General features: G+C 40.2%; 2 long non-coding RNA genes, 1 other non-coding gene and 1 pseudogene across 5 annotated transcripts in view; 2 read left to right on the top strand and 2 right to left on the bottom strand.

Annotated features, from left to right (window-relative positions):
* Window positions 1-23613, bottom strand: part of LOC143660747 (uncharacterized) — a 65502-nt gene extending 41889 nt beyond the window's left edge. The window contains exon 1 of the long non-coding RNA XR_013164227.1: window positions 23196-23613. This is a non-coding gene — a long non-coding RNA (uncharacterized LOC143660747). The remainder of the gene's footprint in view (window positions 1-23195) is intronic.
* Window positions 6516-22982, top strand: LOC143661650 (inhibitor of growth protein 1-like; annotated as a pseudogene).
* On the top strand, window positions 22382-26146 carry LOC143660745 (uncharacterized). 3 transcript variants are annotated; one of them, XR_013164224.1, is made up of 3 exons: window positions 23145-23484; window positions 24228-24350; window positions 25097-26146. It is a non-coding gene; the product is annotated as an uncharacterized LOC143660745 (long non-coding RNA). The 3 variants fall into 3 exon arrangements; XR_013164225.1 differs by having other exon boundaries at window positions 23147-23484; window positions 24228-24636; XR_013164226.1 differs by lacking the exon at window positions 23145-23484 and adding an exon at window positions 22382-23059 and having other exon boundaries at window positions 24228-26146.
* TRNAI-UAU (transfer RNA isoleucine (anticodon UAU)) lies at window positions 23218-23310 on the bottom strand. Its single transcript is given in 2 exon segments — window positions 23218-23253; window positions 23273-23310. It is a non-coding gene; the product is annotated as a tRNA-Ile (tRNA).
* Window positions 26147-27592: the final 1446 nt, after the last annotated feature.

The raw sequence follows: 27592 nt of genomic DNA, 5'->3' as shown, positions 1-27592 counted from the left end.
GAAAGCAGCAAGAGAAAAGTGATCTACTCCATTCAAAGGGAAAGGCACAAGACTGAGTTTGGACTACTCAATAGGCACCATGGAGGCAATATGGCAGTGATGTGATATATTTAAGATCCTGAATGAGAAAAGCATCTAGTCAAGAATTCTTAATCCAGCCAAGTTGTCCTTCAAAACTGAGGGACAGATTAAAATCTTCAAAGCCAAACAAAGACTGAGAGAATTAGTCAACAAGAGACCTGTCATACAAGAAATACTAAAGGGAGTCCTGTCAGCTGAAAAAAGAAAAAAAAAAAAAAAGACAGGAGAGAGAGGTTTGGAGAAGAGCACAGAATTGAAGAGTACAGGTAAGGTGACTTGAAGGAAAAAAGAGAGAGAGGGAAAAGAATATATAGATCTGACAAATAAAAAACTAAAGGATAAGATAGTAGATTCAAGAACTGCTTTTACAGTAATAACTTTGAACATCAATGGACTAAACTCACCAATTAAAAGATGCACATTGGCAGATTGGATTAAAAAATATAATCCATCTATATGCTGTTTACAACAGATGCCTCTTAGACCCAAGGGCACAAACAGATTGAAAGTGAAAGGATGGAGAAAGATGTTCTATGCAAGCTGTAAACAAAAGAAAGCAGGAGTAGCCACACAATTATGAGATAAATAGACTTTAAGTGTAAAGACATCTTAAGAGACAAAGAAGGACCCTACATATTAATAAAAGGGACAATTCACCAAGAAGAAATAACAATCATAAATGTTTGTTCTCCTAATCAAGGAGCTTCAAAGTTCATAAGGCAAACATTAGTAAAACTGAAGGGAGCTGTACATGTTTCACCAATCATAGTGGAAGATGTCAATACACTACTCTCCTCTATAGATAGAACAAGCAAAAGAGGATCATCAAGGAAATAGGGAACTTAAACAATGTGATAAATGAATTAGACCTAATAGACATATATAGATCATTATACCCCAAAACACCAGGATGTACATTCTTCTCTAGTGCACGTGGAACATTCACCAGGACAGATCATATACTGGGACACAAAACAAGTCTTTATAAATTTAATAAGGTTGAAATTATCCAAATAACTTTCTCTGACCACAACAAATGAAGCCTGAAATTAATCACACCAAAGAACCAGAGCTTTCTCAAATATATGGAGATTAAATAACACACTTTTAAATGATCAGGGGGTCAAAGAAGAAATTGCTAGAAAACTCGGTAAATATCTGGAGACAAATGATAATGAGAATACAACATACCAGAACTTATGGGATGTGGTAAAGGCAGTGCTGAGAGGGAAATTTGTTGCCATAAATGCCTATATTAAAAAAACAAGAACTAGGAAAAATCAAAGATTTTATTGCTCACCTGGAGAAATTAAAAAACAGCAAACTAACCCCAAAGGAAAAAGAGAGAGAGAGAGAGAGAAATAACAAAGATTGAAGCAGAAATAAACAAGCTGGGGAACAATAGAAACAATAGAAAGAATCAACAAAACTGAAAATTGTTTTCTTTGAGAAAATCAATAAAATTGATGGACCCTGTTCTAGTTTGATAGCTGCCAGAATGCAATATACTGGAAACTAAATGGCTTTTTTTTAAAGGGGAATTTAATAAGTTGCTAGTTTTCAGTTCTAAGGCCATGGAAATGTCCCAATTAAGCAAGTCAATAAAAATGTCTAAATTAAGGTACCAACAAGAGATTGTCTTCATTTAAGAAAGACGTTTGAATTCAGGGTTTTCTCTCTCAACTGGAAAGGCACATAGCGAACACGGCAACATCTGCTAGCTTTCTCTCCAATCTTGTTTCATGAAACTCCCCTAGGGGCATGTTCCTTCATCTCCAAAGGGCTGACTGCGTGGGCACTTGTGGCTCTCGTGGATCTACAGCTTTTTCCAAAATGTTTCCTCTTTTATTTATTTATTTTTCTCCATTTTAAACAATGGGAATTTATTCACCAGGAAAAATGCCCAAATAAAGAGATTATCAAAGTGATGCTTCCCCCCAAAGACTATGGCATTCTGGGGCTGGCTGCTGGAGATCCTTGGCTCCTCTCTCATGTGGCATGGCACATGGTGGCATTTCCTGGTCTCTCCTCTTCTAGTTTTGTTTTCTCTTCTTTCTTCCTGTGGTTTTCCCTCTGTCTGAAATTCATTTTCCTATAAAGGTCTCCAGTAACTAGATTAAGACACAGGTGGGCCATACCTCAACTAAAGTAGTCTCATCAAAAAGTTCTATGAACAATGGGTTCACACCCACAAGAAAAGGTTAACTTTAAGAACACTGTTTTTTTCTGGGGTACATAGAGCTGTCAGCCATCACAAAGTCCTAACCCCCACTACCTCAGAGTACGAACTTATTTGGAAACAGGACCATTTTAGATGTAATTATTTTCATTCAGATGGGGCCACACTGTAGTAGGGTGAGATCTTAATTAAATATGACTGGTGTCCTTTTCAGAAGAGGAAAAGAGACACAGAGATACACTAGGGAGAAGGCCATATGAAGTCAAAGGCATAGATGGGGATGATGTAGTTACAAGTCATGGGACACCAAGCGTTGCCACCAGAAGCTGATAGAGGCAAAGAAGGATCCTCTTATAAAGCCTTTGGAGGCAACATGGCCATGCCAAAACCTTGATTTCAGGCTTCTACCCACCAGAACTATGAGAGAATACATTTCCCCCTCTTTTAAAGGAGTCCATCTGGGTTAATACCCACTATTGGGTATGTTACATCTCCATGAGATAATCTGATCAAATTTCCAACCTACAGTACTTGTTAGGGATTAAAAGAAACGCTGCCTTCTCAAGATGGGTCAGGATTAAAACATGGCTTTTCTAGGTCGCATAATCTTTTCAAATCAGAACACTGTTCTAGGACCTGTGGGTACTAATGAATTATTCTTTCATGCATCTCTCATGTCACTTGTCTTTGAGATACCTGACAGTTCATATAAAGACACAAACAATGCACCTGTACACTGAAAACTACACAATATTGCTGAAAGAAATTGAAAGCCTAAGGGAATGGATATAGTGGGTTCATGGTGTCAAAAGATTCATAAATTCTTAAGAAGACAAGTCTCCTTGGATTGATCAATAGATTCTACAGATCCCTATAAAAATATCACTGAATATTTTCATAGAAACTAGGTAGCTAAGCTTAAAATTTGTATGGATGCAAAGGACCAAGAATACCCAAAAAGTTTTGGAAAACAAAGAACAAAGCTGGAGGACTTACTCGTAGTACAAGCAAGTGTTTTCTGAGTAGTTTCTCTGCAGCAAAATTTATTCTGCTCTCATCACAGCATTTGAAAACTCAAACATGCTTTCATTTATTTAAATAAGTAGCTTATGAGTCACTGACAACAAATGTAAACAGATATGAATTTATAAATCTGATAAATGTGTATTAATGTTATTAATATTGAGAGATGAGCCCCTTCCCACACACTTAACTCCGGCAATAATTATAGAATCTATTTTACTAGGAAAACAGAAAACTTACCTTTCAAACTTACTATAAAGCTACAGTAATCAAGACACTGTGGCACTGGCATAAGTATAGACCTACAGATCAATGAAACAGAATAGAGAGTCCAGAACTAAACCCACACATTTATGGTCAATTTATTTTCAACAGAGATCCTAAAGCAATCGATCAAGAAAGAATAATCTCTTCAACAAATGGTGCCAAAACTGGATAATAATGTGGAAAAAATGGAACTTAGATCCTTACCTCACATCATACACAAAAATTATAAATTTAATGTAAGAGCTAAAACATAGGATAGAGTATTAGTGACATTGGGTTAAGCAAAGATTTCTTAGATTCGACACCAAAAATACAATCCATAACAGAAAAAATTTATGAACAAATTTCATACAAATGTTTAAGTTTTGCTGTTTAACAGACACATTAAAAAAAAATAAAACTGACAAACTTTTTGCTAGACTGACAAAGAAAGAAATGACACAAAAATGCTACAATCAGATAGGAAAATGGTGATATCACTACTGACCCTAAGGGGAAAAAAAAGATTATAAGAGGATACTATAAACAATTGTACACCAATAAATAAGATAATCTAGAAGAATTGGAAAAAGTCCTAGAAATTCACTAATTACCTAAATTGACTCAGAAAGAAATAGAAAACTTCAACAAACCTTTATAACAAGTACGGAAATTGAATCAACCATCCAAAACCTTTCACCAAATTAAAGTCCAGGACTAGATGTCTTCATTCTACCAAATATTTCAAGAAGAATTAGCACCAATCTTTCTCAAACTCTTTCAAACAATTCAAGAGGAGAGAACATTTCCTAATTCATACTAGGAGCCCAGCATTACTCTCATCCCAAAGCCTGGTAAATACATAACAAGAAAAGAAAATTACAGACCAATTTCCCTTATGAATATAGATGCAAAAATCCTTAACAAAATATCAGCAAACCGAATCTCCCAGCATATTTAAAAGATTATAAACCATGACTAAGTGAGATTTATCCCAGGAATACAAAGGTGGTTCAACATATGCAAATCATTCAATACATGCACTACATAAATAGGATGAAGGGAAGAAAAAGAACATGATTACTTCAATAGATGCAGAAAAGTCATTCAACAAAAGCCAGCACCTTTCTTGATAAAAAAACACTCAGAAAAACAAGAATAGAAGGAAATTTTCTAAACACAATATAGTCCGCTTATGAAAAACCCACAGCTAATATCATACTCAATGGTAAAAGACTGAAAACTTTCCCAAGGTCAGGAAGAAGACAAGGATACCTGCTTCCACCACTGTTATTTAATATTATATTGGAAGTTCTAGCCAGAGCAATTAGGCAAGAAAAAGAAATACACAGTATCCAAAGTGGAAAAGAAAAAGTAAAACTATCTCTATTTGCAAACAACATGGTCTTATATAGAGAAAATCCAAAAGAATCCACAAGAAGACTATTAGAGCTAATAAATGAGTTCGGCAAAGTGGCAGGGTACAAGTTCAATACACAAAAGCAAATTATGTTCCTATACACTAGCAATGAACAATCTGAAATTAAGATTTCAGGAAAGGAAATTAAGAGAACAATTCCATTTACAAAGCAACTAAAAAAATAAAATATTTAGGAATGAATTTAACCAAGGATATGAAATATTTGTATACTGAAAACCACAAAATACTGGTGAAAGAAATGAAAGGCTGAAATAAATGAGAAGATATCCCATGCTCATCTTTGTATTAAGATGTCAGTATTTCCCAAGGCAGTATACAAATTCAGTACAATCCCAGTCATAATTCCTGCAGCCATTTTTGCAGAAATGGAAAAAAAGGGGGAGTTCTGAATAGCCAAGACAAATTTGAAAATGAAAAGCAAAGTTGGAAGACTCACACTTCCCAATTTCAAATTGTACTCCAAAACCATAGTAATGAAAATGGTGTGATAATGGCATAAAGTTAGACAAATAGACCAATGGAACAGAAATGACAGCTGAGAAATAACCCAGACATCTATGGTCAATAGATTTAGAGCAAGGATACTAAGTGCATGCAGGGGGGAAAGAGGAGCTCTTTCAGAAATGGGGGGAAAGGAGCGGGAGCCGGGTAGTAAGAGAGAAACCGAACGAGCCCAACGTGGAAGTGGTGACAGCCCTCGGGAGATGGGAAGCGGTGACTACGACATCTGAGACGGGAACTCAGCACCGAGGGGTGAGAGTGCGGAAAGCACCGCCTGTGGGACCTCCCCGAGGTGCAGGAGTGGCAGGCCCCCTTCTCAATCTCGGGGCACCCACAGTGAAGGCGGTGAGAGCGGCTGCACCCCCAGAGGTACCTCCAGAAGGTGCCCAGAAGAAACCCCTTGCTGGCATCGTGGGACAGGACTCTCGGGGATGAGCCGGGCCGCACCATGGGGTTGAGAAAGCCTAAAGGGGGAGGAGAGAAATGAGACAAGGTGTCCGTGGCTGAGAGATTGCAAACACAGTGGAGAGGTTATCACGGAGGTTATTCTTACACATTATATAGTTAGCTTTTTTTTTAGTTTATGATGCATTGAAGAAGCTGGAGGGAAGTACCTGTAACTGTTGAGCTGTGTTCCAGTGGCCTTGATTCTTGAAGACAGCTGTATAATTATATACCTTTCACAATATGACTGGGTGATTGTGAAAACCTTGTGTCTGATGTTCCTTTTAAATAAATAAATAGAAACAGAACTAAAGAAAGAATAGGATGGGATAAAGGGTAATACGTTGATTAGATTGAAATACAGGTGGTCATCGAGAGGGACGGGTAAGGGGCATGGGATGTATGAATTTTCCTTTTTTCTTTTTATTTCTTCTTCTGGAGTGATGCAAAGGTTCTAAACATGATCATGGGGAAGAAAACACAACCATGGGATTATACTGTGAGCCACTGATGGTATACTTTGGTTGGACTGTATGTGTTAGGATTTCTCAATAAAAATATATTTTTTAAAAAAAGACCATACTAGGCCTCTCGAGGAGAATGAGGGGGCTTTTTGGAGCGAAGGTAGCGGCTGATACATCCGAAGGTCTCGGAGGCGGCGGGTGTACGGCCGTCCACTTTCGGCGGAGACGCAGCCACGGGACCAGCTGTGCCACCAAGCGCGAGACTCCTGGGCAAGTTCGCCGTCCGCCCCGCCCGCCCGCTGGCCCCACTACGACCCTTCAGCCACCCAGGATAAAATGACAAGCAAAATCCAACTGCCGACGCGATCACTGGCGCCGGCCATTCCCACCCCGAGAATGAGATTCTAAAGGGAGTGGATGAATAGTAAGAGAAATGCAAGCGTGAGGCCGACGGTACACAGGGGAGTTCTCACGGGTTCAGAGAGCACCGCCGATTCGGAGCCAGGGAGGAAAAGATTGAGACGGTGAGTCAGAGCGGAGAGCTCGCTGCGAACCCGGCCCGACAAGCGGACAGTCATGCGGAGCTTTTTGAGGCACATCAAGAGATCAACGACCCGACTGGCATCAGTGCCACAGCCAGCCAAGATGAGTCCAACAACGAGACCATCGCGCAAGCACAAAAGCCCGATAGTGAAAGATCTCGGCAACCACGCAACAGTGGGAATCGAGAGAATGCATCTAATAATCAGGATCCCGATGACATCCCCTCGGGAACGCCGAAGGAGAAGAAAGCAAAAACGTCAAAGGAAAAGAAACGCTTTGAGGCCAAAGCAGAGAGGGAAGCATCCCCTGCCGATCTTCCCATCACCCCAATGAACGCACCCGCTGTCTGTGCAGCCTGGCCCCCCACGGAGCAATGGGAGGCCGGGACAGTGATGAGGGCCCCACCGAGTGGTTTCATTTCTCCTTCAGGGACTAAATCATAAACCAAAGGGCAGGTGGTACTGGCCCAAACGTAAAGGAGAAAATGAAAAAACAATGGACAAAGCACTGGAGAAATCCAAAACAGAGAGAGCATATAACAGGGAGTTTGTAGACATTCATTTAATAGTAAGGAAAACAAAACAGACCAGTGTATTTATTACAACATTGCCACCTGTGTTGAGGTGTAAGAAATCTAAAAGGTATATTTTTAAAGAATGTTAGAAAAGGATCCATTTCTTTTACAGAAATAGCTGTGGTTTTTTCCCCCTTTTGTTTTCACTGGTACACACGTGTAACAAGAAAGTGACTTGTGGACCAACATTTTAGAAACTACAAATATAAGTTTGAATTAAACAATCAAGTGAATCTCAGACTGATTTTTCTTTCTTTTTTCCTTTTTTCTTTGTGTGTGTGTGTGACCAGAAGCAACCTAATGCATTAAAATGCAGAAAGAAAAAGATTTCATTTGATATTTTAATAAAAATAGTACTGTCATTTCCTGAACACATTTTTTTAATTAGCCAATTGCTAAAAATAAAACCCATAGCAAATTCATTCCTTGCTGCCATAATGTATATCCATATGATATTTCAGCAACAAAGGTTTGAAGTTAGAAGATTATTCTCTAAAAGGAAAAATGGTTAAATTTTACTGACAAATACTTTATATACTGGCCCATTTCCCAAATGGCCATGTTTAAATGATTTGAGTACATTTTATATTAAGCCAAATGGAAGTGGCCTTGTCCTGTCAAATCATGCTTTTACATCACAGATCACAGCATAGCAGTCTTTAAGTTATATAAGCTGTATAAATGTACATTTCCAAGTGAACTTGCCCTTGGCTGTATTATAATTGGAAATACAGCCAGATGCTATTGTGAAACCAAGATGTGTGTTTCCTCTGGTACATATGAGAGTTGTACTGATGTGACATTAAGAAATAAATGAAACTTGGCCAGTTAAAAAAAAAACAAAAAACACTATACTAGGCATCTTTAAAAAAAAAAAAAGTAATTCTATGTTCTTCTTACATGTGAAATGTTTTGATAATCTATGTCATCAGTATTCCTATACATAAAATAAAGCTTCCCCACCCCCTTATCATTGAATTGTTAAAAAATTCTTCAATAAAGGTGAGTGTGTTGTAATTCACAATTCATACTAACATAGTTGGCTCTCATAGTTTACTAAGAGGAATGTCAAAGGTAGTAAAAGGATTTAAAATTAAACAATGCATTTTCATTAAAAAATAAAAGAAATGGTTCTGGAAAAACTGGAAATCCACATGCAAAAGAATGAAGTTAGATTCCTACTACACTATATAAAAATCAACTCAACATGGAGGATCTACGTATAAAAAGCTAATATTAATAAATTCTCAGAAGATAACATAGTGACAAATCTTCATGGCCTGAGATTTGGCAATGAATTCTTAAATATGACACCAAAAGCATGGGTGACAAAAGAAACAATAGATAAATTTGATTTCATTAAAAACTAAAAACTTTTGTGCATCAAAGTAAAGTATCAAGAATGTGAAAAGATAACTTAAAGAATGGGAGAAAATAGTTGCAAACCATATATCAGTTGCAAATCATATATCTTAATATCTAAAATATAAACAAACTTTAACAATTGAACAATGAAAAGAATAACAACCCAGTTAAAAAATGAAAAAGTATTTGAATAGACATCTCTCCAAAACGGATATGCAAATGGCCAATAAGCACATGCAAAGTTGTTCAACATCACTAGCTTTTAGAAAAATATTAATCAAAACCACAATAAGATATCACTTCACACACACAGGGATGGCTATTATTTTTAAAATGGAAAGTAAGTGTTAGACATAAATGTGGGGAATTGGGACTCAAGTGGATTGTTGGTGGTAATATAAAATAGTGCAGCCACTGTGGAAATATAGAATTACCATATGACCCAGTAATTTCATTTCTAGGTATATACCCAAAGAAAGAGAAAAAAGAATCTCAAACCAAAATTTGTACACCAAGGTTCACAGCAGCATTATTCATAGTAGCCAAAAGCTGGAAACAACCCAAGTGCCCATCAACAAATGGATGGATAAACAAAAGGTAGTATACATACAATGGAATGTTATTCAGCCATAAGAAAGAATAAAGCTATACAACATGCTGCAACATGAAAGAACCTTGAAAACGTTATACTCAGTGAAATGAGCAAGAAAATAAGGGAAAAAATGTATAAAATCATTTATAAGAGATGACTAGAAATAGCAGATTTGCAGAGGTATCAAGTAGATTAGAAGTTGCTGGGGCTGGAGGGGGGGGAAGGAGAGTGTAAAAAAAATTATTTAATGGGATTGCATTACATATATTGTTTTGTGCCTGACTTTTCACTCAATAACAAATTTTGAACTGCTTAAAAAGGGGGAATCTGAAATGATGAAAAAAGTCCTATTTTTGTTCAGATGGGCTTAGAAATTGGGTTTTCTATCCCATTATCAAGATGTCGTAATAACTGTCACCAAACCTATCATGGGATACATGTTATTACTTTGTGTGTGTGTATGGAGGGGTGAGGCTAAATTGGAAGGAACTTTAATAATGTTGCGATATAGAACTGGGCTTGGATTACAGAAACTTTGTGAAACCTTAAATTTGGGAGCTGAGTTTGCGGTGTTACATTGCCTTCTCCCATAAAGACAGAAAATATCACGGAATCAATAAAGTAATCAACTGAAGTTCCTTCAATTGAGGGTGAGTGGCAGTTAAAAAAAAAACAAAAAAAACAATGGAAATGAGCATGAATTCAGGAACCACCAGAAACACATCGGTTCAAACCATGGTTCAACTTATGTGCCTGATGTCAAGTAATTTAAATATCCATCACTACATCAATATAGACAGATAAAGCTAGAGATGGGTAAAGGTGAAGCTAGGGACAGAGCTACATAGGTCCATATTAATTAGGATTAAATTTGGGGTAAGACAGGACACTGCAAAATAAAAGTTGTTTAAAAGGGGAAAAAAGTTAGTTCTCTTTCGTGGGAAAGAAGTGTCCATTTAAAGCAGTCCAGAGTGGGCAAGACAGCTTCATAATCCCTAGAGACTCAGGTCCTTCCAGATCCTCATTGTCAAAGAAGGAGAAGGAAAAGGAGGAAGAGGAGGAGGAGAGAAAGAAGAGGAGGAGGAAGAAGTAAAGGAGGAGGAGGGGGAGAGGATGAAGGAGGAAGAGAAGGAGTAAGAAGAAAGAAAGTGAAAAACCCAGGCCGCAAACTTCGGTCCAAAAAAGGACTTAGAGCTAGAATATACAAAAAAAAAAAGTGCTTTTAGCTCAATAATAAAAAGGCAAACTACCCAATAAAAAACAGAAGAAAGATTTGAATAGACACATGTCTAATTAGACACAGGTCTAATTTGCACATGAAATGCTACTCAAGATTATTTATGAAGTTTATTATATGTCAACAACAACAAAAAAAGAGCTTAAAATAAAGAACTGGTCACCTTTGGGAATTGTTAGGGCATCAGCTTGTTATACTAAAGATAGATTTTTTTTAAAAAAAGGAAGAGAAAAATCAAGCAATTATCTAGTCTTTTCTCTATTGATTGTGGTTTAAGGAAAACAAATAGTTAATGACAGAAAGGGTTTTTTAGAACCACAGTCATAAATGCAGAAGGAATAATAGAATGAGAAAACAACCATGGTATAAATAAAGATCATCAATGGCTGCTAAAATCATTAGGTTACAGGCTTATGAGGAATTTCATAATGGATGGATTAAACCAACCAGATCTGAAATCGCTGATCAAAATTAACGTCATTAGACTTCCGGAGAAGATGGCGGCTTAGTAAGATGCGCGGATCTTGGTTTCTCCTCCAGAACAGCTACTAGGGGAGTAGAAACGATACAGAACAGCTCCCAAAGCCACGACAGAGATAAAAAAGACAGCGTACCCCATCCTGGAACGTCTCGCTGGCTGAGAGAAACCGCTCTGGTGAGATCGCCGAGGGGGGCGGGCTTCACCGGGCGGGGCGGCAAGCGGCCGGAGTCACTCCCTTGCCCCTCCCCGGGCCGGCTGGGAGAATTGGACAGGCGGTCCCCTCAAACCACGGCGGCTGGCGCCCACACCACACACAGCCCCCCGGACCAACTGAGAGAATTGGATCGGAAATCCCCAGGCCGCGGAGAATGGTGACGGGGCGGTGGCCCCTTCCAAACCCGTGATTCCCAGGGAACGTGCACTCTCCCGGGCGGGCCGCTGCGGCTGGCGCCCTCCCGCCACGCCTGGTGCCCTGGGCCGACTAGGAAATTCGGATGGGCGGTTTCCCGGGCTGCGGCAGCCAGCGACCCTCCCCGCATTCGGACCCCGGGCCGGCTGGCACTCTTCCAAGCCGCTTCGGCTAGCGAACCTCCCAGACGGCGAGAATTTTCCAAAGTTAAAGGACCCACAGCACCTTTTACTGGTGGGACCTGCAGACAAACGTTTGCCACGAGCGCCACCTACTGGGCAGGATAAGAAAAACAGAACCCAGAGTTTTCACAGAAAAATCTTCCAAACTTTTGGATCCAACACCCAGGGAAATCTGTCTAAATGCGCAAACGCCAGCAGAAGATAACAGATCACGCTCAAAAAATTGAAAATATGGCCCAGTCAAAGGAACAAACCAAGAGTTCAAATGAGATACAGGAGCTGAGACAACTAATGCTGAATATACGAACAGAAATGGAAAACCTCTTCAAAAACGAAATCGATAAATTGAGGGAGGACATGAAGAAGACATGGGCTGAACATAAAGAAGAAATAGAAAAACTGAAAAAACAAATCACAGAACTTATGGAAATGAAGGACAAAGTAGAAAAGATGGAAAAAACAATGGATACCTACAATGATAGATTCAAAGAGACAGAAGATAGAATTAGTGATTTGGAGGATGGAACATCTGAATTCCAAAAACAAACAGAAACTATTGGGAAAAGAATGGAAAAATTTGAACAGGGTATCAGGGAACTCAAGGACAATATAAACCGCACAAATATACGTGTTGTGGGTGTCCCAGAAGGAGAAGAGAAGGGAAAAGGAGGAGAAAAACTAATGGAAGAAATTATCACTGAAAATTTCCCAACTCTTATGAAAGACCTGAAATTACAGATCCAAGAAGTGCATCGCACCCCAAAGAGACTAGACCCAAATAGGTGTTCTCCAAGACACTTACTAGTTAGAATGTCAGAGGTCAAAGAGAAAGAGAGGATCTTGAAAGCAGCAAGAGAAAAACAATCCATCACATACAAGGGAAACCCAATAAGACTATGTGTAGATTTCTCAGCAGAAACCATGGAAGCTAGAAGACAGTGGGATGATATATTTAAAATACTAAAAGAGAAAAACTGCCAACCAAGACTCCTATATCCAGCAAAATTATCCTTCAAAAATGAGGGAGAAATTAAAACATTCTCAGACAAAAAGTCACTGAGAGAATTTGTGACCAAGAGACCAGCTCTGCAAGAAATACTAAAGGGAGCACTAGAGTCAGATACAAAAAGACAGAAGAGAGAGATATGGAAAAGAGTGTAGAAAGAAGGAAAATCAGATATGATATATATAATACAAAAGGCAAAATGTTAGAGGAAAATATTATCCAAACAGTAATAACACTAAATGTCAATGGACTGAATTCCCCAATCAAAAGACATAGATTGGCAGAATGGATTAAAAAACAGGATCCTTCTATATGCTGTCTACAGGAAACACATCTTAGACCCAAAGATAAACATAGGTTGAAAGTGAAAGGTTGGGAAAAGATATTTCATGCAAATAACAACCAGAAAAGAGCAGGAGTGGCTATACTAATATCCAACAAATTAGACTTCAAATGTAAAACAGTTAAAAGAGACAAAGAAGGACACTATATACTAATAAAAGGAACAATTAAACAAGAAGACATAACAATCATAAATATTTACGCACCGAACCAGAATGCCCCAAAATACGTGAGGAATACACTGCAAACACTGAAAAGTGAAATAGACTCATATACCATAATAGTTGGAGACTTCAACTCACCACTCTCATCAATGGACAGAACATCTAGACAGAGGATCAACAAAGAAATACAGAATCTGAATATTACTATAAATGAACTAGACTTAATAGACATTTATAGGACATTACATCCCACAACAGCAGGATACACCTTTTTCTCAAGTGCTCATGGATCATTCTCAAAGATAGAACATATGCTGGGTCACAAAGCAAGTCTTAACAAATTTAAAAAGATTGAAATCATACACAACACTTTCTCAGACCATAAAGGAATGATGTTGGAAATCAATAATAGGCAGAGTGCCAGAAAATTCACAAATACGTGGAGGCTCAACAACACACTCCTAAACAACGAGTGGGTCAAAGAAGAAATTGCTAGAGAAATTAGCAAATACCTCGAGGCGAATGAAAATGAAAACACAACATATCAAAACTTATGGGACGCAGCAAAGGCAGTGCTAAGAGGGAAATTTATTGCTCTAAATGCCTATATCAGAAAAGAAGAAAAGGCAAAAATTCAGGAATTAACTATCCATTTGGAAGAACTGGAGAAAGAACAGCAAGCTAACCCCAAAGCAAGCAAAAGGAAAGAAATAACAAAGATTAGAGCACAAATAAATGAAATTGAAAACATGAAAACAATAGAGAAAATCAATAAGGCCAGAAGTTGGTTCTATGAGAAAATCAATAAGATTGATGGGCCCTTAGCAAGATTGACAAAAAGAAGAAGAGAGAGGATGCAAATAAATAAGATCAGAAATGGAAGAGGAGACATAACTACTGACCTCACAGAAATAAAGGAGGTAATAACAGCATACTATGAACAACTTTACGCTAATAAATACAACAATTTAGATGAAATGGACGGGTTCCTGGAAAGACATGAGCAACCAACTTTGACTCAAGAAGAAATAGATGACCTCAACAAACCAATCACAAGTAAAGAAATTGAATCAGTCATTCAAAAGCTTCCTAAAATGAAAAGTCCAGGACCAGATGGCTTCACATGTGAATTCTACCAAACATTCCAGAAAGAATTAGTACCAACTCTCCTCAAACTCTTCAAAAAAATCGAAGTGGAGGGAAAACTACCTAATTCATTCTATGAAGCCAACATCACCCTCATACCAAAACCAGGCGAAGATATTACAAAAAAATAAAACTACAGACCAATCTCTCTAATGAATATAGATGCAAAAATCCTCAATAAAATTCTAGCAAATCGTATCCAACAACACATTAAAAGAATTATTCATCATGACCAAGTAGGATTCATCCCAGGTATGCAAGGATGGTTCAACATAAGAAAATCAATTAATGGAATACACCATATCAACAAATCAAAGCAGAAAAATCACATGATCATCTCAATTGATGCAGAGAAGGCATTTGACAAGATTCATCATCCTTTCCTGTTGAAAACACTTCAAAAGACAGGAATACAAGGGAACTTCCTTAAAATGATGGAGGGAATATATGAAAAACCCACAGCTAATATCATCCTCAATGGGGAAAAATTGAAAACTTTCCCCCTAAGATCAGGAACAAGACAAGGATGTCCACTACCACCACTATTATTCAACATTGTGTTGGAGGTTCTAGCCAGAGTAATTAGACAAGAAAAAGAAATACAAGGCATCAAAATTGGAAAGGAAGAAGTAAAACTATCACTGTTTGCAGACGATATGATACTATACGTCGAAAACCCGGAAAAATCCACAACAAAACTACTAGAGCTAATAAATGAGTACAGCAAAGTAGCAGGTTACAAGATCAACATTCAAAAATCTGTAGCGTTTCTATACACTAGTAATGAACAAGCTGAGGGGGAAATCAAGAAACGAATTCCATTTACAATTGCAACTAAAAGAATAAAATACCTAGGAATAAATTTAACTAAAGAGACAAAAAACCTATATAAAGAAAACTACAAAAAACTGTTAAAAGAAATCACAGAAGACCTAAATAGATGGAAGGGCATACCGTGTTCATGGATTGGAAGACTAAATATAGTTAAGATGTCAATCCTACCTAAATTGATTTACAGATTCAATGCAATACCAATCAAAATCCCAACAACTTATTTTTCAGAAATAGAAAAACCAATAAGCAAATTTATCTGGAAGGGCAGGGTGCCCCAAATTGCTAAAAACATCTTGAGGAAAAAAACGAAGCTGGAGGTCTCGCGCTGCCTGACTTTAAGGCATATTATGAAGCCACAGTGGTCAAAACAGCATGGTATTGGCATAAAGATAGATATATCGACCAATGGAATCGAATAGAGTGCTCAGAAATAGACCCTCTCATCTATGGACATTTGATCTTTGATAAGGCAGTCAAGCCAACTCACCTGGGACAGAACAGTCTCTTCAATAAATGGTGCCTAGAGAACTGGATATCCATATGCAAAAGAATGAAAGAAGACCCATGTCTCACACCCTATACAAAAGTTAACTCAAAATGGATCAAAGATCTAAACATTAGGTCTAAAACCATAAAACAGTTAGAGGAAAATGTTGGGAGATATCTTATGAATCTTACAATTGGAGGCGGTTTTATGGACCTTAAACCTAAAGCAAGAACACTGAAGAAGGAAATAAATAAATGGGAGCTCCTCAAAATTAAACACTTTTGTGCATCAAAGAACTTCATCAAGAAAGTAGAAAGACAGCCTACACAATGGGAGACAATATTTGGAAATGACATATCAGATAAAGGTCTAGTATCCAGAATTTATAAAGAGATTGTTCAACTCAACAACAAAAAGACAGCCAACCCAATTACAAAATGGGAAAAAGACTTGAACAGATACCTATCAGAAGAGGAAATACAAATGGCCAAAAGGCACATGAAGAGATGCTCAATGTCCCTGGCCATTAGAGAAATGCAAATCAAAACCACAATGAGATATCATCTCACACCCACCAGAATGGCCATTATCAACAAAACAGAAAATGACAAGTGCTGGAGAGGATGCGGAGAAAGAGGCACACTTATCCACTGTTGGTGGGAATGTCAAATGGTGCAACCACTGTGGAAGGCAGTTTGGCGGTTCCTCAAAAAGCTGAATATAGAATTGCCATACAACCCAGCAATATCATTGCTGGGAATCTACTCAAAGGACTTAAGGGCAAAGACACAAACGGACATTTGCACACCAGTGTTTATAGCAGCGTTATTTACAATTGCAAAGAGATGGAAACAGCCAAAATCTCCATCAACAGAAGAGTGGCTAAACAAACTGGGGTATATACATACGATGGAATATTATGCAGCTTTAAGACAGGATAAACTTATGAAGCATGTAATAACATGGATGGACCTAGAGAACATTATGCTGAGTGAGTCTAGCCAAAAACTAAAGGACAAATACTGTATGGTCCCACTGATGTGAACCGACATTCGAGAATAAACTTGGAATATGTCATTGGTAACAGAGTCCATCAGGAGTTAGAAACAGGGTAAGATAATGGGTAATTGGAGCTGAAGAGATACAGACTGTGCAACAGGACTAGATACAAAAACTCAAAAATGGACAGCACAATAATACCTAATTGTAAAGTAATCATGTTAAAACACTGAATGAAGCTGCATCTGAGCTATAGGTTTTTGTTTTGTTTTGTTTTGTTTTTACTATTATTACTTTTTTTTTCTCTATATTAACATTCTATATCTTTTTCGGTTGTGTTGCTAGTTCTTCTAAACCGATGCAAATGTACTAAGAAACGATGATCATGCATCTATGTGATGAGGTTAAGAATTACTGATTGCATATGTAGAATGGTATGATTTCTAAATGTTGGGTTAATTTCATTTTTTCCCTTAATTAAAAAAAAAAAAAAGAGAGAAGGGGTAATTGGAGCTGAAGGGATACAGACTGTGCAACAGGACTGGATATAAAAACTCAGAAATGGACAGCACAATACTACCTAATTGTAATGCAATTATGTTAAAACATTGAATGAAGCTGCATGTGAGGTATAGGTTTTTTTTTTTTTTCTCTCTATTATCATTTTAATTCTTATTCTGTTGTCTTTTTGTTTCTTTTTCCAAATCGATGCAAATGTACTAAGAAATGATGAATATGCAACTATGTGATGATATTAAGAATTACTGATTGTACATGTAGAATGGAATGATTTCTAAATGTTTTGTTAATTTTTTTTAATTAATAAAAAAAGAATGTATGTTTGTTGTTTACAATAAAATTATTAAAAGGAAAAACAAATAAAAAAAATTAACGTCATTAAATGTGGGACAAACATACATTATGTACCTCCTGTTGTGAGGCAATAGTACCCAGCACCACTGGTATTCTTGAAAAAAAAAATTGAGTCTGAATATTATCAAGCTTCTAGACATACTTACCACCTTATGGAAAGTATGAGGGATCGAGAAGCATGTTAAAGAAAGCCTTGGGGATGCAATTAGCCAAATTCTATAGGAAATTCTATAGGCCAACAAGTGATTTGTCAAAAAAGGGGGTAGGTGAGAGGGAATTGGTACAGATTAAAGAGATTTAAAAGATACATTGATTTAATGTTAAAACTTTGACTTATGTGTAAGTCTAAAGCAAAAATTATTTGGTATAAAATGTATATTTTGACTAGTGCATTTCCTAATATAACTTATGTGGACAGGTTAATCTAACACCATAAGTACATGGAACCTTGTGTAGGGCATGAGATTTTGTTGGTTTGTCCAGAGTGATGTCCCGATAGATCCCAGAGTGATTTGAACAGTGAATAAAAAAGTATTTGCAAAGTCCCCTTGGGGGAATGGTGAGAAAGGAGGAAAATTCAATTTCCCCAAGAGGAGAATTCTTGATATTCTCACAAGCAGGGGGGACAACCAAAGCAATCGGCTAAGCCCCCAATCTTGGAGTTTGTTCATATGAAACTTAACCCCACAAAGGATAGGCTAAGCCTACTTAAAATTGGGCTTAAGAGTCACCCCTAAGAGAACCTCTTCTGTTGCTCAAATGTGGCCTCTCTCTCTCAGCCAGCACAACAAGCAAAGTCACCGCCCTCCCCATCTCTACGTGGGACATGACTCCCAGGGGTGTGGACCTTCCTGGCAACGCGGGACAGAAATCTTAGAATAGCTGGGACTGAGAACTAAGGGATTGAGAAAACCTTGTCGACCAAAAGGGGGAAGAGTTAAATAAGACAAAATAAATTGTCAATGGCTGAGAGATTCCAAACAGAGTCGAGAGGTTATTCTGGAGGTTATTCTTACGCATTAAATAGATATCTCCTTTTTAGTTAAGGTGTAATGGAGAGGCTGGAGGGAACTGCCTGAAAATGTAGAGTTGTTTTCTGGTAGCCATGTCTCTTGATGATTGTGTAATGATATAGCTTTTGCAATGTGACTGTGTGACTGTGAAAATCTTGTGTCTGGTGCTCCTTTTAGCTACCTTATGGACAGATGAGTAAAACATATGGATTAAAAATAAATAATGGGGGAACAAATGTTAAAATAAATTTAGTGGATTGAAATGCTAGTGATCAATGAAAGGGAGGGGTAAGGGGTCTGATGTGTATGAATTTTTTTCTGTTTTATTTTTATTTCTTTTTCTGAATTGATGCAAATATTCTAAGAAATGATCATGATAATGAATATACAAGTATGTGATCAAAGAAAAAGAGAATGTTCATATTGTATGTTGATTGGTTTTATTAATAAAAATTTTTTTTAAATACCTATTGGAGACAAGTGTGGAAATTTGAACATAGACTAGGTATTAGGTATAATTAAGGAATTATTGTAAATCTTATTAGGTATAATAACTATGCTGTGATTATGCTGTTTCTAAAAGTGCTTACCTGCTGGATATACATACCAAAGTATTTACAAGTTCTATTACGTGGTATCTGGGATTGCCTTTAAAATATTCCAATAATGATGGTGGGAAAGAAGATAGATAAAGTAATGTGGGCAATTCTTGAAACTGGTGATGGATATGTGGAGGTAAAACATACTCTTCTCTCTACTTTTGTACACACTTGAATTTTTTCATTTAATAAAGCATTGGGATTTGGTTTGGTTTGGTTGAATTTAAATGTCCTTGATCATGAACACACTGAGAGTTCAGCAGAAGTGTTCTCTCCCTTCATCCATATAGAGACCATACACTCAACATCTGCAGGGTGCAAAGGAATGAAATGAGTCAGAGGTGAAGGAAAGAACAAGTCGAGCAGGAGGCTCACTGGAGGTGGCACCTACTTCCAGGCTGGGTATTAATGGAGACTGTTGGAGACTATGACAAACCAAAGATCACAAACCCACCCAAAATGGGCAGTCAGTTGTTGCCATGTAGGGATAAGAGCTGGATGGTTAGGACTTACGGTTTTTCATTAGAAGCTGGGAATCTGGGCATTTATGAGAAATACCCCCATATGTAGGCAAATATTCAAAACATTTTAACCACTTTGCAAGTCATGCTGGAAGGCCAGACTAGATTTGTTCTAGTCTGCAGGCTAGATTTGTTCAACAGACTGCTGTTTTGTGATCTCTGACACCACACCATGTTCTGAGTGATAGATTAATTAACTGGTTGGTATTCTTAGTGGCTGGGTCACACTGATGACACAACTGGGGTTGCACGCATTTGAAATACCCAGATCTTTTACATGCAAACAGCTGTCCAGCCAGGCACCACCCACACCGAATTTTACACTAAACATAGGCTTACAATTACGTTCATTAAATTGTAGTCTTGTCACTTGTCAGAAACATTTGACCTTTGATTGACTCTACTTTTCCTCCAAGTTTCACTGAATTTGCACCACATTCCAGCTTTGTATCACCCATAGTTTTGATAAGTGAGGTTTTATCAAAGCCATCTACAAGGCTTAAAGTCAGCCTGAGATGCATCAGGCTCCTTGTGTACTGTGCGTCTGTGACTTTTCAAACTTCAACCTACTTTCTAAGTTTGTCTACCCCTATATATCCATTCACTCTTTGAAACCACCATGCATTGTACACAGGTTTAATCTACTAGCCCTGCAGTGATAATAATGCCACTGCCTTACATTTGTATAGCACTTTACAGTTTTCAAAGCATTTTTCCCATAATTTTCTGACTCCATCTCTATCACTCACCACAACCCGAAAAAACCCAATCAAGATGTTAGGCTTCAAACCTGCCAGGAGTCTGCTTGTTTCCTAACCAGAGATTTCTAGATTAGAGAAAGGGCAACTAGTTTAGTCACCTTCTTCCCTACCCCGCCATGTTACCAGAAAAAAAATAGTTTCCTCAACAGTTCCCACAGTAACCAGCAGGGAGACAAAATATTTAAGAGGAAGAATTTTCTAAGCATGAGAGTTGTCAGAAAATGGAATGGGTTGGCTTGTGAATAAGCAAGCTTCTGATGCAAGAAGTTTTCAAACAGGAGCTGGGGTTTAATAGACGGGATTTCTCTTTTGGAAAGATGGGCAAAGTGATATCCCATTCATTTAGTTGTGTCCATGTGGGCAACCTGCTGTGGGAAGTACCTGACCAGTTTCTGCAGGGAGTATCCCCTGAAAGTCAAAACTTGCACTTATGCTTTGTACATTTTTTAATTAATTCCCTTTTAAAAGTGGTTTTCACTCTTTTGTTGCTCGGATGTGGCCTCTCTCTCTCTCTCTGTAAGCTCAGCTCTGCAAGGAAAATCTTACCCTCCCCTAAATGTGGGACCTGATATTCAGAGGTAAAAGACTCCCTGGCAACGTGGGACATGACTCCCAGGCATGGGTCTGGTCCTGACATCGTGGATTGACAATGCCTTCCTGAACAAAGGGGGAAGAGAAGTGTACCAAAATAAGGCATCAGTGGCTAAGATAGTTCAGGAGGAGTCAAGAGGCTATTCTGTAGGCCACTCTTAGGCAAACTTCAGCTAGATATTGCTAATTCCTATGGTTTGCCAAACCCCAACCAACATCATTACTGTCAACTCTTAAGAACATGTAGGGCTCTAATGAGACTCTGTAAAAGTTTGAGGCACTAAGTTTATTTTCCTGAAACCTATAACCTCTGGAGGGTTCCTAGGTTAGATAAATCCTGAAACCCAGAAAAAGACCTGCCTCTCCAAGATTACCAACTAATTACTTCCCCCTATCCCTAACAGTGGACACTCCTTTTTAACATGAAAAAGTTAGAATGGACATTGCCCAAAGATTCCTATAGATCGGGAGAAGGATCACAAGAGAAAGAGCAGCTATTACAAAGAGAAGATTTAACAAATGAGTGTGACTGCTGAATCACTATACTGATATTTCTTTCAGTCTCCAGTGTTTCCGGGCAGCTAGAAGGAAAAATCTGAAAGAGTGGAAGGGTAACCCATACCAGATTCTGACATCTGCTCTGTAACTTCTTGTCAAAATGTGCTTTGAAAATTATCGTTCTCTCTTTTTTTCTATACATGTTGTATTTTACAATTTAAAAAAGTTTTTAAAAGCGGTTTTCAGCAACTTTTCTTTGGAAATCCCAACATTTTTGGCATCATTCAAAAATAGATGGAGATTGTGTTTCCAGGCTGTTCAGCAACTTTTCTTTGGAAATCCCAACATTTTCGGCATCATTCAAAAATAGATGGAGATTGTGTTTCCAGGCTGTGTGTGGATTTCTAAAGGGTGAGGCAGTGAGTCCAGAAGCCACAGGTAACCTTTGGTTGGGAAAAGCTCTGGCTGCCGAGGCCCCGGGACACAGGCCGAGTCTCACAGTTCCGCCTGCTCTTTCTCCTTTCTGAGTCTGCAGCTGGAGTGGGTGAGAGGAAGCTGGGGTTTGAGCTGTCCATCTACTTTCTCTGAACGCTCCCGGTAGAATCATTCCAGAATTTAACAACTGCCACGCCGTGAAAACAGCCTTTCTGAGCCCTTCTGCTCCCCACCTGGCCCACGCCTCCTGGGGCTATGGGGCAGGCCCCACCCCACCCATGCTTTGCAAAAGTAGCCTCCGCGCTTCGGTGGCGCTGTCCTGGGCTGGCCTCCCGAGTCGGGGCGGGGGGTGCGGGTGGAGACGCCGGATCTCCCGACCCTCACCCCGGGGCAGCCTTCGGAACCCGGGTTCTAGGACATGCATGGAATGACACCCACCAGGAGGAAGCCCTTCCTCTCGGGTCTGCCAGGCAATTCCACTATTGCACACTCAGCGGAGTAAGCGGCACAAGGGAGAAAGGGTGCAGAAAAGAAACACCCCTGGCACATTTCCCAAACTCTGCACTTCTGCCCTCGGAGGACTGGGTGCCTGGTAGGGAAGAAAGGCCTGCAGTGTAGGCGTCTCTGCTCAACCCAGGGAAAGGGGTAATAACTAGTTACTAATAATGAAAAGGGAGGGGTGAGGTGCCTCGATCGCGCATCGGAGCCTCTACTTGCACTCCGCGCCCCCACGGGCTTCGGGCCCAAACTCCCGGGAATGGTCGGCCGGTCGTGGGTCCCGTCTCCCCGCACGCGCCGCGCCCCGCCCAAGGTAGCGCGCTGAGATGTTCGATCCCGATGCCTAGGCAGGGCCCCGCACGGCGGTACGGCGCCCCCGGCTTCCGTCCCGCATCCCCGCACTGTGAGCCGGGCCCGGGTGCCGACAACGAACCCGCGCGAGAAGCGAACTAGGAAAGAGAAATGAATCCATGTCCGGGATCGAGCGGCTGGGAGACGCGCGGTGACACCAAAAGGCTTGGAATGAGGAGGTAATGCATTCCAGTGAGCTGCTTCCCCTCGGCGGCGAGTGGAACTTGCACCCAAAGCCGGTAGGAAGCAGGAATTTAAGACAAGGGAAAGGGAAAGGGAAATTCCTTCTTCGGGCTAAGATATAAAAGAGGTTACCAACGCTTATCCAAAAGCGTCGTGCTCCAGGTGAGGCTCGAACTCACAACCTCGGCATTGCTCTGCATGTACTGCTGTATAAGTACCGCGCGCTAACCGATTGCGCCACTGGAGCTCCGCGAAACCCGGCTCGCGAAGGCTGTATCAGAGGTTCCCTCGCCCAATGCTGGCCTCCACGGAGCATGCGCACTCGGGCTCACGGGTCCCCGGGAAAGAACCCGGGCCCCCAGCCCTAGAGAACTTCGGACACGGCGAATACGGCCGCGGCCCGCAGGTCCCGGCCTGTGAGGTGAGCTGGGCGTGAGGCCAATGTCTCGCTCAGAGGTGGAGCTGCCGGTTAGCATGGCCGTGACGGGCGGGCCATTGGAGAGTTGAAAGCCCGCATCCCTGCCGCGCAGGAGGCGCGGGCCCAGCACCGGCGGCCCCCGACGTAGCCTCCGTGCGGCCTCCCTTCCCGGGAGCGGCCCCGCGAAGGGCACGGCGCACCGGGGGGGGGCGGGCCTCGGCACCCGGGAGGCGGGGCTGGCTGCTGCGGTGGGGGCTGCCGCTCCGCGCCCCGCGCCCCAAGGCAAGAGGAAACGCCGAGGACCCGACGCAGACTCCTCGCCCGGCCCCGGCCGTCGCGCCCTTGCAGGAGCCGGAAAACCCTCCTCCCGCGCGGCGGGCGGGGGCGGGGGCGCGGGCCCAGAGCACTGGTGACGGCCTCCCTTCCCAGGGCGCCCCGTCCAGGGGCTCTGCGGCTCCTTGTGCCATTCAATTATATGAATATAAATTATGTTTTACCACCGTGCTGGTATAAAGACTGATATAATCCAGGCAGGAGTCACGATGATACATCATCATAATATTCATTTTTTTCCTTCTAATTTCAAAAGAATGTAATATTTAAACATTTGTGTTGGCCGTTGGCTCCGTGTCTGCTGTACCTAATTGATAATTTTGTGGGACCCTGTTTTCCCCCTCCTGGGAAGATGGATTTTCTACAGCAGCCACCTCTTCAAAGCGTCCACTTCCCCCTTTCTCTTCTTCCAGGCTTGCCTCGTTCATCTTGACTGTCTCCTGGACCCCTCTTGGCCACTCTTTGGTGACCTCTACTCTCCTGGGATTATGGCACCAGACAGGGGAGCTGGCCTGAGCCAGCGATGGAGCCACAATGTAGGCCTGTGTATTGTCGGTGTGATGGGAGCAGGGCCACACAGTTGCGGGTTGTTGATGGGTGTGGCGCAGTACAATGGTACCAGCTTGTAGATGGCCTTGAAATTCAAGTGGAAGAAGTTACAGTGATCAGCTAGACAATGAAGAGACAACATTAGATTATACACAAGGACCAGGCTTCTTGAAGGCGGTGTTTTAAGGAAGCTTCATGTCTTGTGCAGACTAGATTTTCCACCCAGAGAAAAGACAGGTGGTTGTGTCAACAGTGAGACACATACACTGAAAGGTGAGAGCTCAGGAAGGAGAGGCTCACCAACCCCCAAAACCTGGTCAGGCCAACCAGGCAGGGGAGAAGGCAGTATTGACAGCATGGCAGGGTTAGGGATCCTGGGAGAATGCGGGAGCACGTCCAGGATAAATCAAGGGCAGCAGACAGTGATCCTTTGAAATAAGTTCCTCCCTAAAGTGGAATGGGCTGAAGAGTCAGTACATGGTTTGCTGGGCAGAGGAGGATAAGGTGGGTGGATATAATGTTTTTTCTCTTCTAAATTGTAAGGGGTTAATTTCCTGGTAAACTAGGAAGTTGTGGGCCCACAGTGTCTTCTCTAAGGTAGCTGCGTGAATGTGCCCTTCCTCCCTCCTGAGTCCCCCAGGCAGAGCCCACCAGATAAATAACAAAGTTGGCCTCTGGTGGTCCCGCCTCCCACTGCGGCATTCCTGGATCCACTCCTTTCTTGGTTCAACAGATAACTGACTGATCCCTGACTGTGAGCAAGGGGAAGGCAGCACCTGAAAAAGCTACTGGGAACTTAAATAGCTTGGCCTCCCAAGGACATTGTAGCTCTAAGGGAGCAACGCGTTACGGGCTGCGCTGAACCTGGCTCTCCTGCCAGGATATTTTACAGCAAGGAGACGTCTCCTGACACCTTCATATCACTTCAGATTGCACAGATTGACTCTGAAGAGCAATGAACTAGGAGGCTGAGCTCCAGCACTCATGGGCTGAATTTGAGTAAGCTTCTCATCTGCTCTGGGCCTCAGTTTCTTCATATATACAGTGTGGAATCTAGACCAGATCAGTTTTGCAGCCTTTTTTATTTTTTTTGGTTTGTTTTGGTAACATGTATATAACAAAATTTGTCATTGTAACCATTTTCAAATGTACTATTGTGGCATGAGTTACATCCACCATCTGTTACCAAAACTTTCCTGCCCCAAACAGAAACTCTGTATCCATGAAGTAATAACTCCCCATTCACCCTTCCCCCCCACACACACACCCCTCCCCCGGGCCTGGTAACGTTGCTCTATGAATTTGCCTATTCTGGTCATTTCATATAAGTGGTTTCTCACAACATCTGTTCTTTTGTGTCTGATTTATTTCACTCAACAAGATGTCTTTAAGGGTCATCCATATTGTAGCATGTATCAGAACTTCACTCATTTTTGTAGCTGAATAATATTCCATTGTATGGGTATACCACATTTGTTTATCCATTCATCTGTTCATATACACTTAGGTTGCTTCTGCCTTTTGGTCTTGTGAATAGCACAGCTATGAACACTGGTGTGCAAGTATCTGCTCGAGTCCTTGTTTTCAGTTGTTGGGGGTGTATATCTAAGAATAGACTTGCTGAGTCATGTGGCAATTCTGCATTTAACTTTTTTATTTCCAGACTATTTTGACTGGAGAACCCCTTTCAACATGGGTACTTTTTCCAACAGCTTGAAATTATTTTAATAATTTACATGTGATGTGTAATAAGTGATTTTTAAATAAAATAAAATTTATTTTAGACCCGTATATAATCTCAAAACAATCTTGAATAATATCCATAACATAAAAAGACTAGTCTTAGCCTTTTTCCATTTACCAAGTAATATAAAATGTTTAATTTACTTTAAATTAATTATGTAAGAAAAATCATGTTTTGTTAACAAATAACTTTTAAAATAATATATTTGGTTTGGGGACAAATGTATATTAAAATGTATGAAATTTAATGACTCATTGTAGCTATCAAAAATAGACAAAAACTGCTTTCCTACTGAATGCTTGGAATTATACATTTTGCACTTTAAGAAATAACTGGTTTATTTTTGTTACTTTGTGATGCAAGCACCATCCAAATAACACTTAGGGAATATCGCTTCTCTTTATTCCTTATAATGAAAGACCAAATTGAATAGAATAGCCGTTATATTTTCTCTTTATGAATTTGGTTTCTGACATACAAGAGACATCATGATGACCCATATTAACACTTTAATCAGCCGAATGCAATTTGTGGGTCCAGTGATCATCTTGCTTCACATTTGTAGACTTATCATTTTATGGTCCCCATGCACTTTATTTCAGAAAACTTTTTATATTTCATATTTTAGCCAGAGGTCCATTATGGACATATGTTAAGCAGCATATGACTTTTAAAATATTGCTGTGGAGTAGTCAAAACCTGCATGATGAACCTGAGCAGCTAGTTGCACACACACACACACACACATACACACACACACACACACACATATATATACCTATATCTGGCTTCAGCTCCATGTGCTGCTCCACATGGATTCAAAGCCTCCCAAAGTGATTCCATTTTAATTCAGGGGATGTCTGACTTGTTATTTTAAAATGATATGTATCTAAATATGCCTCTGCCATCTTTAACAGTGTGGACCGTTTTGCACGCTTCTCAGAACCTCCAGAGCTGGGCAGTGTCTCAGGTGCCATCCTGTCCCTACCAGCACCAGATGGGGAAATGACGCTTTCTTTTCTCTTAGGAGTAGAATGATGTGTGCATCCCTAGGTGTGCTCCAGGAAAGTGTGGTGCAGATTTGAACCAATTACACATAAGAGTGGAGCACAGTAATAATTTGGGGAGGCACAGAACCCTTCACTCTGGGAGGAAATTGAAATGAAGAAGCAGTGAGAGTCTATAAGATGGAAAAATGTGTAAAGATTAATAACACCCAGTGCAGGTGGGTGTGTGGGGAAATGGACACTGGTGAGGTAATTTAACAATATCTTTCAAAGTTTTACAAGCGTATGTCCTTGATCCAGCAGTTCCACTTCTAGGACTCTTTCTTGTAGTAACACTCATACTTGTGTACAGATATGCCATTTTTCATCAAATCTAAGATGTTCTAAATTGTAATGTACCATTAGGAAAGAAAAATGCTGCCATTTTAACTCTGATGCACTGCTTTCATATGACGGGATTTTTATACTTCCTGAATGA

This window comes from Tamandua tetradactyla, chromosome 17 (assembly GCF_023851605.1).
Source record: "Tamandua tetradactyla isolate mTamTet1 chromosome 17, mTamTet1.pri, whole genome shotgun sequence".
In the NCBI taxonomy this organism is placed as follows: Eukaryota; Metazoa; Chordata; class Mammalia; order Pilosa; family Myrmecophagidae; genus Tamandua; species Tamandua tetradactyla.
The sequence above is the reverse complement of the archived record's forward strand: the minus strand, read 5'-3'. Positions and strand labels throughout refer to the sequence as shown.